The sequence below is a fragment of the Mastomys coucha genome, chromosome X, assembly GCF_008632895.1.
Source record: "Mastomys coucha isolate ucsf_1 chromosome X, UCSF_Mcou_1, whole genome shotgun sequence".
NCBI classification, from domain to species: Eukaryota; Metazoa; Chordata; class Mammalia; order Rodentia; family Muridae; genus Mastomys; species Mastomys coucha.
This window is the reverse complement of record NC_045030.1, coordinates 114,983,278-114,995,240: the sequence shown is the minus strand read 5'-3', so window position 1 is coordinate 114,995,240 and position 11,963 is coordinate 114,983,278.

The window sequence follows — 11,963 nt, the reverse complement described above, 5'->3', positions numbered from 1 at the left end:
TTGGTTCTCTGGAGTCTAACTTCTTGAGTTCTTTGTATATATTGGATATTAGCCATCTATCAGATATATGTTTGGTGAAGATATTTTCTCAATTTTTTAGTTGTTTTGTCCTCTTGACAGTGTCTTTTTCCTTACAGAAGCTTTGTAATTTTATGAGGTACTATTTGTCAATTCTTGATCTTAGAGCATAAGCTATTGGTGTTCTGTTCAGGAAAATTTCCCCTGTGTCTATGTGCTTGAGGCTCTTCCCCACTTTCTTGTCTACTAGTTTCAGGTAACACATTTATTTTTACTCTAATATATTTATGAATAAAATATTAATTAAAATTATAGTCATAGCTCTTGGTTGTACATGACAATTTTATTGTACCACCCTTTCCTGAAGGCTCCAAACACTTTGGTAATAGGGCTTGGAGAAATCAAAATGGTACTGCCCTGGAAGCTTCTTTGATAGCTGAAATTTTTAGTACATGCTGATGGAAAAAGTTTTCAGTAGTCTTGTTCAGCTATGATCCTTGTGAGCTACAATAATGACACTACCATGGGTACAATAGTGATATAAATATTATGTGGAATGCTAACCTTCTGCTGAGTGGATTTAAGGCCCACTCTACTGGGCAGTTTCCTACTCATTATTGGTACTATAAATCTGATCCCATAACTAATAAAATTATTTGTTCTATAAGTGAACCTACAAACATTATTTTGCATAATGTATCAACTTGCCTTGTAAATACATATTTCTATACTTATAGATGAGTGAAAATCTGCCCTTATCTGTGAAGCATCATTGTTAACAGAGAGTCTCAGAACTGGTGTGAGTACACAGAACAAATGTCTATGGAGACCTAAACAACAAATTGAACATATATATGATACTTCCTTGCTCAAAGGTAAAGGTACATTATGTGAAAGGAGGTGTTAAGCCCATAAGAGCCAGAAGTCTAGGAGTACTGGGGAAAATAATGACTTCTAGACATAACAGGACTAATATTCTTGACCTCATGGCCATTAAATTGCCTGCTCAAGACTTGAAAAAGAGCAATTTTCTCAATATTCTACCAAGAAGGTACAGGGGTAGAAGAGCCTAGATTTCTAACTGAAGAAGATATTGAAAGGTGGTCTGCTAAGGAGAAGATATTCACCTGATAGGTTGACCACATTTTAGAGGATGGTCATATACCCCTGGATATATTAGCAATACTAACTAGACTCAGTGGGTTATAACAAAAAAATTTTAGGACATACCTTTTGGAAAAAGGTTTGGGAAGGGGAATGTGCAACAGAAGTTAGAGACAATAGTATGGGTAAATGCATGAAAATGATTTTAACATTAGCTTTGTAGTATTTTATTTTATTTAGCTATGGAATTATAGGCAGGGTTGTAGATTTTTCTAATTTTTTCCTATATAATATCCTTGCATCTTAAACACTTGCTGATATAGGACTAAACCACATGTCAGTTGTTTCAAATCTATACTTATTTCTCAGTGAATGAAAATACAGGTCAATTTAGAATAAAAAGCACTTTCTGTAGGTTTCTTTGGATGCCAGGATGCCATACTTTTTGCTTTTTTTTTTTTGTTGTTGTTGTTGTTGTTTGGTTTATTTGGTTTTCGAGACAGGTTCTCTGTATAGCCCTGTTTGGTTCTCTGTGTAGCCCTGGCTGTCCTGGAACTCACTCTGCAGACCAGGCTGGCCTCGACCTCAGAAATCTGCTTGCCTCTGCCACCCAAGTACTGGGATTAAAGGCGTGCATCTCCACTTCCTAGCCAAGATGCCATACTCTTACATAGACATTTTCATATGATAAAAACTTTAGTATCAATTTGTGTTCTTGTTGGCTTGCTTCCCTAGAAATTATGCAGCAACTATTATCAATGATTTTATTTCTATTAAAACTTGGATCACTTCTTAAGTTTCTCATAATCTTTAACAATCTACTTTGATTAAAAGATGCAATAAGTTTTATTTTCTGCTTTCTTTACTACTTTTGATTGATCTTTACCTAAAGAATTGTTTATACATTGTTTTTGTTAGAAACTGACATGAGGATGAATAGAAATTGTGTAGACCATAATACCAAAATTACCAATTCTTATTTTGTATGTTAATTATAATAAAAATAAAAGGAATGAAATATAACTAATTTTAAATAAACATATAAAATCATGTAATATTTAATTAGCTTTAATACTTAAAATTAAGTTTATAAAATGAACTCAATTCACTGCTTAAGTATGTTTAACTACAACATATACCCTGTCCATGTATTATCATTTTAAGATTATGAGATAGTTTTCTATGCTACATATCTTATTGTAAATAAAAAAAAACACAAGAAAACAGTATTAATAATAATTTTTGAACTGATTGAATGGTATATTATTGTTTTTCCAGACATATATTATAATTGTTTATTTTATTTTATTCTCTATTTTTGAGATAGGGTCTCACTATATTGCTCTAGCTGGCATGCAAATCACAATGTATACCAATCTGTCCTTGAACTTACAAAGATCTGCCAACTTTTGTTTCTTAAGTTGTAGGAAGAAAAACATACCATGTTATTTTTAATATTTTACTTTTTAACATTTATTTATGTAACTTATTTTTTTATTTATTTATTAGACAGAGAGAGAGAGAGAAAGAGAGAGAGAAAGAGAGAGAGAAAGAGAGAGAGAGAGAGAGAGAGAGAGAGAGAGAGAGAGAGAGAGAGAGAGAAGGTATATGTGTGAAGATCAGAGGACAACCTCAAGAATTCAAGGTAAATTGCCTCTACAATGTATGTCTCAAGAGTTTGAACTGTGATCGTCAGGTTTGGGAGCAAGCACCAGTATCCACTTAGCCAACTCACAAGCTTGTAAAGAAAATTTTTGTCATTGAGTTGACTGTAAACAAACTAATAATTTTTAAAGATATATTTATTATTATAAATAAGTACACTGTAGCACCAGAAGAGGGCATCAGATCTCATTACAGGTGGTTATGAGCCACCATGTGGTTGCTGGGGTTTGAACTCAGGACCTTCAGAGGAGCAGTCAGTGCTCTTACATTGCTAAGCCATCTCACCAGCCCCAAGCTAATATTTTTAAAGCTAATTTCAATTTAAAAGGATCTAACAAAACTAGAATATGTTAGTGTGATTTTGAAATGCTTAATGTTAATTACCACAAAGTTTCATTTTATTGTATTCTGGAAGGAGAAAGTCAGAGGAATATGACATCAGTATTTATTTTGAAAGTATTGAATGATTTTAGCTAGGTTCCAAACTTAAAAGACTATGATCTATTTTATTTTACTTTTGTCATTTGAAGAACACATGTATTAAAGACTCAGCTTGGAATATGGATTTTAAAATTCTAGTGTGTCTGTAGTTTATTGATTCAATGCTGGTATTGACTCAGAACACAATAAGAATTCTCACTCTAGCCTCCAGCTATTTATACACAAATACTCTTAAAGATGTTCAAATCAATTACATCACAGAGTGGCTTAAACCCAGCTGGAGGTTGAAAAATGATTTATTAAGATCAATTGTTATTTTTTACTTTCCATTAATTTGGCACTAATACCATCCATTTATGACAATTGTACAACTTCAATTTTTTAATAAAATGTATATGGTAAAGTTTCTCATACAGGACAACAGTTTCAGATAAATGTCAACTATGTTAAGTTTTATTTAGCAGAGGAATTATAAAAAGTGAAATGTAAGGTTAGTATTCTGTGTAGGTGAAATGATTGTAGGGAATTTAAATAGTCTTTTATACCACTCAGGTTTCTGTCAATAAATCCATACCTACATGAAATTCCTTGAAACTAATGTTATTGGCACATTGATAAAAACTATTCATTAACATTTGTGTATCTCATAAGATGTCAAAGACCTATGGTATTTATTTGAGAATGCTAAAATGTCTAGGAAAATATATGTATATTTACAAGGGTAGCTCTTACATGTGAACTTCTACCTTGTGAAGTAGAGCCAAAAATGTGAAATAAGGAAAGGCTATATGCTTTAGAAAGTATTATCATGAGGGACCTAAAAAATTTGTGCATATATATATGCATATATACACAAATTTTATGCATGTATTTTATGTGTATATATATATACATATATATAATTCACTATATAAACATATATTATATTAAAAATTCATTATATATATATATTTGTTTATATAGTGAGTTATGTTGCTGGATTTCCATACATTGAACCATCCCTGCATCTCTGGGATGAAGCCTCCTTCATCATGATGGATGATTGTTTTGATGTGTTCTTGGATTCGGTTTATGAAAATTGTATTGATTATTTTGCATATATATTCACATAATCTACTCTATCAATATATTCAACACACACACACACACACACAAGATCATCTCGTTAGATGCTGAGAGAACATTTGACAGGAATTCAAGGCCCATTCCTAAACATAGTAAAAGCAATATACAGAAAACCAGTAGCCAGCATCAAACTAAATGGAGAGAAACTTGAATCAATCCCACTAAAATCAGGGACTAGACAAGGCTGTCCACTCTCTCCCTACCAATACAATATAGTAATTGATGTCTTAGCCAGAGCAATTAGACAACAAAAGGAGGTCAAAGGGATACAAATTGGAAAAGAAGAAGTCAAAATATCACTATTTGCAGATGTTATGATAGTATACTTAAGTGAACCCAAAAATTCCACCAGAGAACTCCTAAACCTGTAAACAACTTCAGCGAAGTGGCTGGATATAAATTCAACTCAAACAAATCAGTGGCCTTCTTCTACTGAAAGAATAAACAGGCTGAGAAGGAAATTGGTAAAATGACACCCTTCACAATAGTCACAAATAATATAAAATACTTTGGTGTGTTGCGGGGCAGTGGGCTGTTCTGGCAGCCTGGGTCCAGTTGAGCTACTGGTCTGGAACCTGGAAGTACCCAATGAGCAGAGCAAATGACAGCAAGAGTTCGGTGGTAGCTCCTGAGATCTTGGCTCATGTTTCAGCCCCAACCCCACACAACAGCCCCAGCAGGAGAGGTGTGTAATATTGGTCAAACACTCTTACACACAAATAAAGATTTTCAGCCCAAACCAGTGAGAGATAACTGCTGCTGAAATCTGAATGACCCCCAAAACTATATATATATATACAAAAACTATATATATATATAAACTGTTTATATATATATATATGTATATACATATACATATATATATATATATATGTATATACATATATATATATTATCCAGGGAAGTAAAGCATGTGAAAGATCTACTCCATTGTCTGAGCCTTTTGTTTTAATAACTATAGCACTTGGGAAGAAGTCTGCTCTCCCAAACGCATCCTGAAGCTGTACAGCACTCCTCACTGACTCATAGGCCTGACCACCCAGCACCACTTGACTCAGTGCAGGGCAGCACAGAAAAATGAAGTGGCCTGGAAGACACTGCAGAGATGGCTCGGCCTGTGCTCACTGAAATCCCTTCACTAGGGCTCCTGGAACAAGCCAGGCCAGAGATCTCTGTGGAAAGCCTCTGGCATTCAGGCCCACAGTGTGACTCTAACCAAGCAAGTGAAAGATCTATATGACAAGAAATTGAAGAAGATATCAGAAAATGGAAAAATCTCCCATGCTTGTGGATTGGTAGAATTAATATAGTAAAAATGGCCATCTTGCAGAAAGCAATCTACAAATTCAATGCAATCCCCATCAAAATTCCAACTTAATTCTTCACAGAGATAGAAAGATCAATTTGCAAATTCATCTGAAATAACGAAAAACTCTAGATAGTGAAAACTATTCTCAACAATAAAAGAACTTCTGGGGAATGACCATCCCTGACTTCAAGCTGTATTACAGAGCATTAGTGATAAAAATTGTATGGTATTGGTACAGAGACAAGTAGGAAGATCAGTGGAGTAGAATTAAAGACACAAAAATGAACCCACACACCTATGGCCACTTGATCTTTGACAAAGGAGCTAAAACCACCTAGTGGAAAAAGGACAGTATTTTCAACAAATGGTGGTGGTTCAACTGATAGTTCACATGTAGAAGAACTCAAATTGATCCATCCTTATCTCCTTGTACAAATCTCAAATCCAAGTGGATCAAGGACCTCCACATAAAACCAGATACATTGAAACTAAAAGAAAAGAAAGTGGGGAAGAGCCTATAATATAAGGGCACAGGGGAAAATTTCCTGAACATAACACCAATGACTTATATTTTAAGATCAACAATAGACAAATGAGACCTGATAAAATTGTAAAGATTCTGTAAGGCAAAGGACACTGTCAATAGGACAAAATGTCAGGCAACAGATTGGGAATTTTACCAATCCTACATCCAATAGAGGGCTAATATTCAATAGTTACAAAGAACTCAAGAAGTTAGACTCCAGAGAAGCAAATAACCCTATTAAAAATGGGGTATAGAGCTAAATAAAGAATTGTCAACTAAGGAATCACAAATGTCTCAGAAGCACTTAAAAAATGTTCAGCATTCTTAGTCATTAAAGAAATACAAATCAAAACAACCCTGAGATTCCACCTCATACTAGTCAGAATGGCTCAGAACAGAAACTCAAGGGACATCAAATGTTGGCAATGATATGGAGAAAGAGAAACACTCCTCCATTTTTGGTGGAATTGCAAGTTGGTATAGCCACTCTGGAAATCAGTTTGGCAGTCCCTCAGAAAACTGAATACAGTATTTCCTGAGGACCCAGCTATACCACTCCTGGGCATATAGCCAGATGATGCTCCAACATGTAATAAGGACACATGCTCCACTATGTTCATAGCAACCATATTTATAATAGCCAGAAACTGGAAAGAACCCAGATGTCCTTCAAAAGAGGAATGGATACAGAAAATGTGGTACATTTAAACAATGGATTACTATTAAGCTATTAAAAGTAATGAGTTCATAAAATTCTGGTGCAAATGGATGGAACTAGAAAATATCAGCTTGAGTGAGGTTAACCCAATCACAAACGAATACACATGCTATGCACTCACTGATAAGTGGATATTAGCCCCAGTGCTCTGAATACCCAAGATACAATTCACAGACCTCATAAAGCTCAAGAAGAAGGAAGCCCAATGTGTAGATACTTTGGTCCTCCTTAGAAGGGGGAACAAAATACTCAAGGGAGGAAATAAGGAGACAAAGTGTGGAGTAGAGACTGAAGAAAAGTCCATCTAGGGAGTGCCCCACCTGGGAATCCCTCCCATTCACCATCACCAAATCCAGACACTATTGTGGATGCCAAGAAGTACATGGTGACAGAAGCCTGATATAACTGTCTCCTGAGAGGCTCTGCCAGAACTCAACAGAGGCTGGATGCTCACAGTCAACCTTTGGACTGAGCTCAGGTTCTCCAGTAGAGGAGTTAGAGAAAGGTCTGAAGTAGCTGAAGTGGTTTGCAACCCCATAGCAAGAACAACAATATCAACCAACCAGATACCCCATGGCTCCCAGGGACTAAACTACCAACCAAGGAGTACACATGGAGTGACCCATGGCTCCAGCTGCATATGTAGCAGAGGATGACATTTTTGGGCATCAATGGGAGGAGAAGCCCTTGGTACTTTAAAGGGTCAATGTCCCAATGTAGGGGAATTCGATGGCAGGGACCCAGGAGTGGGTGGAAATAGGGGGAAAAACTCTCACAGAAGCAGGGTGAGAGGTATGGGATAGGGGATTTGGGTGTGGGGTGAACCAGGAAAGGGAATGACATTTGAAATGTAAATAAAGAAAATAGTCAAGAAAAGAGAAAAAAGACAAAAAAAAGAAAAGAAAAAGAACTCAAAGTAAGATAGTTTATCCAATTCATCTTTTACAATAAAATAATGTTAATAATAATAATATAAATAAGAACATGATAAATCTTAAGATAGTAAATTGAGTCTACTGTATTTTATAGATTATTTTAGTTTTCACCAAGGCTGGAAGAACTTCACATTCCCAGTTCCTTTATATACTTGCAGTTTTCTCTAGTTTTTTAAAGCACAGCAAAGACTTCTCTTTTTCAATTGTATGTGGCTAATGAGTAATTTGTAGTTAAAGTTGAGAAACAATTCATCTGTATGGAATACTACTATAATATTTTTCTTTCCTGTTCAAAGTTTTTTGTTTTGTTTTGTTTTGTTTTGTTTGTTTTGTTTCGTTTGTCTAATTCTTACTCTGTAGCCTTGGACTTTTGAACCCAAAGCTTATCAAGTGATAAGTAAATACTGTACTGAGGAGCTGTATCCCTAATACTTATACTTCAGTTGATCATATGTCTGTTCAGCTCACTGATTTATATATTAGTTATTTCCAATTCATTTTTAAATATTTCCTTTATTATTTTTAATTATGTCTAGAAGTCTGTTTACATGTGAGTATGTGTTTGTGAGTGAAAATGGCTGCCTAGGCCAGAGGCATTCTGCAATCTGGAGCTGGAACAGAAGGTTGTAAACCACCTGATATAGATGCTAGGAATTTAAATCGAAGCCTTTTGAAAAACAAGTACCCTTAACTGCTGAGCCATCTCTTCTGCCCCATGTCCATTTCTTTTTATTTTCAATCACAGAATAAAAGAGTTAAATGCTTATTTTGTGATAAATTACCATTACATAATCAGACTGAAAATTTGTAGCATTCTAATTTATGATTCAGTTTGTAATTTATAGCTAGCTGATGGGTATCAAACTATAATATACTTTGCTTGCTTATGCTCTGTGGCACTTATTGTCCATTTATAAATAATTACATTCAGAATTATATGATTTTCTGGAGTTCATCACCATGTCTTTGTCTAGATTTGGGTTTTTAAGAGAGTTTGGGTTGTCACTAGAACAATATTGCACAGATAACAGGGAATTTCTTTATGTACATCAGAACCTAGGCCTTCTAACAACATGAGTATTACTTTGCAGTCTCTATAGCTTTATCACATTGTACATAATTAAATAAATTCCGATCTTACATTAAGTATGATGCATATATAAGGGAAACGAGCTAGTGGATACAAAGATATTGCAAATAAATTGTTAATATTTGAAATCTAACAATTTTATAAGGAGTTAAAATATATTTTTAACTCTCAATATTTTCTTTTAATTTCTAAAAATTGTGAAGATAACCAGGTACAATATGCACAATCTCTAAAAGTTAAGAATAGGCCTGCCAATTTTAAAGGTGATTTTCATGAACATGTAGATTCAATAATGTGGATCCTTAAGTCTGCATTGTATGCATATGAAAATATAAGTTCATATTAGTAAAGCAGTAGTGAGTACAAGGGCAAGATACATGCTTCTCCCAATTTTCATCCATGTAGTAAATCTAGAAGCTTAAACATCAGGGGACAGAAATCAGTTAACATAGGCATCTAAAGGAATAAAATGCAAACGTGATCTATCATGGTGACTAAGAGCTTTTATTTAGTATGAAATACATTCTGGAATAATGAAGGAGAGGCAGTTGTTTCAAAATAGCTTCAAAATTTTAAAGGAAACTTTCATACCCAAATTACACTTCACATTATTTCACAGTACAATAATGAATGAACCCAGTTTAAACTTTAATAATCTAGCATTTTTAATTTATAGTGATGATGAGAATGTAAATAAAATTTTAATTGGCTTAAAATCCCTCTTGAAGTGGAAAATCTTATCTAATAATGCTGTTGTTTCCACAGTATTCCAACTCTGTGATATTTTCTTTTATAAAAAAGTCTTTTAAATATTATTTGTAGCAATTAAGGGTTGCTGAGAGAAGAAGACTCATATCATTATATGGGACAGACTCCCACATAAGTTATCTTATACCAGTCATCCCTAAATGCATATTCACATGAGTAGCAATAAAGATACCTAACAAGTTATATTTATAAATTTATAAGCATATATATGTAATAATAATAATAATAATAAGTAAAGACTAAGCATCCATGAATTTGAGAAGTGGAGAGTTGGGAAGTGTTGGAGAGAGGAAAGGGAGGAGAAATGATGTCAGTACAGTACACATATATGAAGCTTTCAAAACCTTAAAAGTTAAGATAAAAATAATTGAGGTCTAGGTCTAGATGGTTCAGCATGTAGAAGTTTTCAAAAGGTCCTGTAGTCTGTTGTTAGCACCCATCCTGTGAGGCTCAAAACTACCTGTAACTTTATTTTCAGGAGATGTGATTCCCTCTTATGGTCTCCACAGGCACATGCATATACAGAACAAATACTCAGACACATAAATTAAAACTAAAAGAATCTTGTTTTTAAAATGTTAGGTCTGAAAGTAATCTCAGCACATGGTAAACTTTTTAAAAATCAGAACATAACACTACAAATTTATAATATCTGTCATTTCTGGCACAGTCTGAATTTCCTAACTGGTTTGCTACATTTTGTATTATTATCATAATGTATTCCTTTAAGGAATGCAAGAAGGAACTCTAATTTAGCCTATCTGAAGAAAAAAAATGAGCTTTTTAAAAGTATGATATAAGCTTTGTCACACAAGCCAAGTAAAATTATGTGTTTTGCATGACTGATTTAATTCTTACTCAAGCAATAAAAACCTGTTAAATCAAATGATATAATAGCTCAAAAGAAAGGCACCACTTACTGAAACTGAAATACTTGGTTTTAATATATTGTCATCTATCACAGTAGCATGTTGCCTTAAGCACATGTAATGAATCCTTGGGGACATGGCATTTAATCTTAGAAATTTTATTCATCTAAGTGTATGTTTTTTTTTCCATAAAAAAATGTTAGTCATGTAAAGGAGTCAGCAATCTGACAACACTGAGATATAATTAAAATGTGCAATAAAGGAAAAGCTGTTAATTTGGGGGAGTTGATAATTAACTATGTGGTTATTCAGGTGGAGGGTAAATTGTATTTAGTGAATTAAATATGTATGAAATCTAATTTTGTGGGTGGAGATGTTCATGTGGTACTTCATGGCTTAGTCATAGATTATATAAGAAAGGGATATATACCAAATAATTTAAGATGAATGGCATTAACCGTATTACTGGTTGCTATACTATTAATTCCATGTAATAAATATTAATTTTGCAAAATGTATGTATCTTCCAGTGGTTTATATTTTTAACTGTTAAATAAATTTATATTTCTTTCTCAGCATCATTATAGTATGATAACCTTTAGTTTGATATTCATTGATTAATACTATTATTTTAATTGTAATATATATTCATATTTTATGGCTTTTGAATGTTTTAGTATATGTCATCATACTTTTATGTTACCTAGTGTAGTTTTACCAAAGATTTAATTTTTTGTCTCATTATAACCCATTTCTATTTGTATTTATTTGATTTCCAAAATAAAGATACTGAGCCTCTTTACATAAGACAAGATGTGTGTCCTACTCATTCAAAAATGTCAACAGTGTTGTTTCTTATTATTTAACAGTCCTCTTTGAATGTTCAATGTCTAATATTTTATTATATAATGTTAAATGAAATGTTTCTGATGGCTTGCTCATAATTTTTAAAATTGGTTATTTTCTTTATTTACATTTCAAATGTTATCCCCCTCCCCAGTTTCCCCTCTGCAAAACCCCTATCCCATTCCCCTTTACCCCTGGAGTTATGGGTCCCTCCATGGTTTAGTCAATTGAAGCTCTGAGGAGTCTGGTTGATTGATATTGTTTTTCTTCTTATGGGGTTGCAATCCCCTTCAACTCCAGTCATCCCCCTAACTCCTCCATTGTGGTCCCTGTGCTCAGTCTGATGGTTAGCTGTGAGCATCCACATCTGTATGGGTCAGTCTCTGGCAGAGCCTCTTAGGGGACAGCTATACCATTCTTCAGTCAGCAAGCACTTCTTGGCATCAGCAATAGTGTCTGCATTTGGTGTCTGTAGATGGGATGGATCCCTAAGTCGGGCAGTCTCTGGATGGTCTTTCCTTCAGTCTCCTTTTTTTTTTTTTTTGTCCC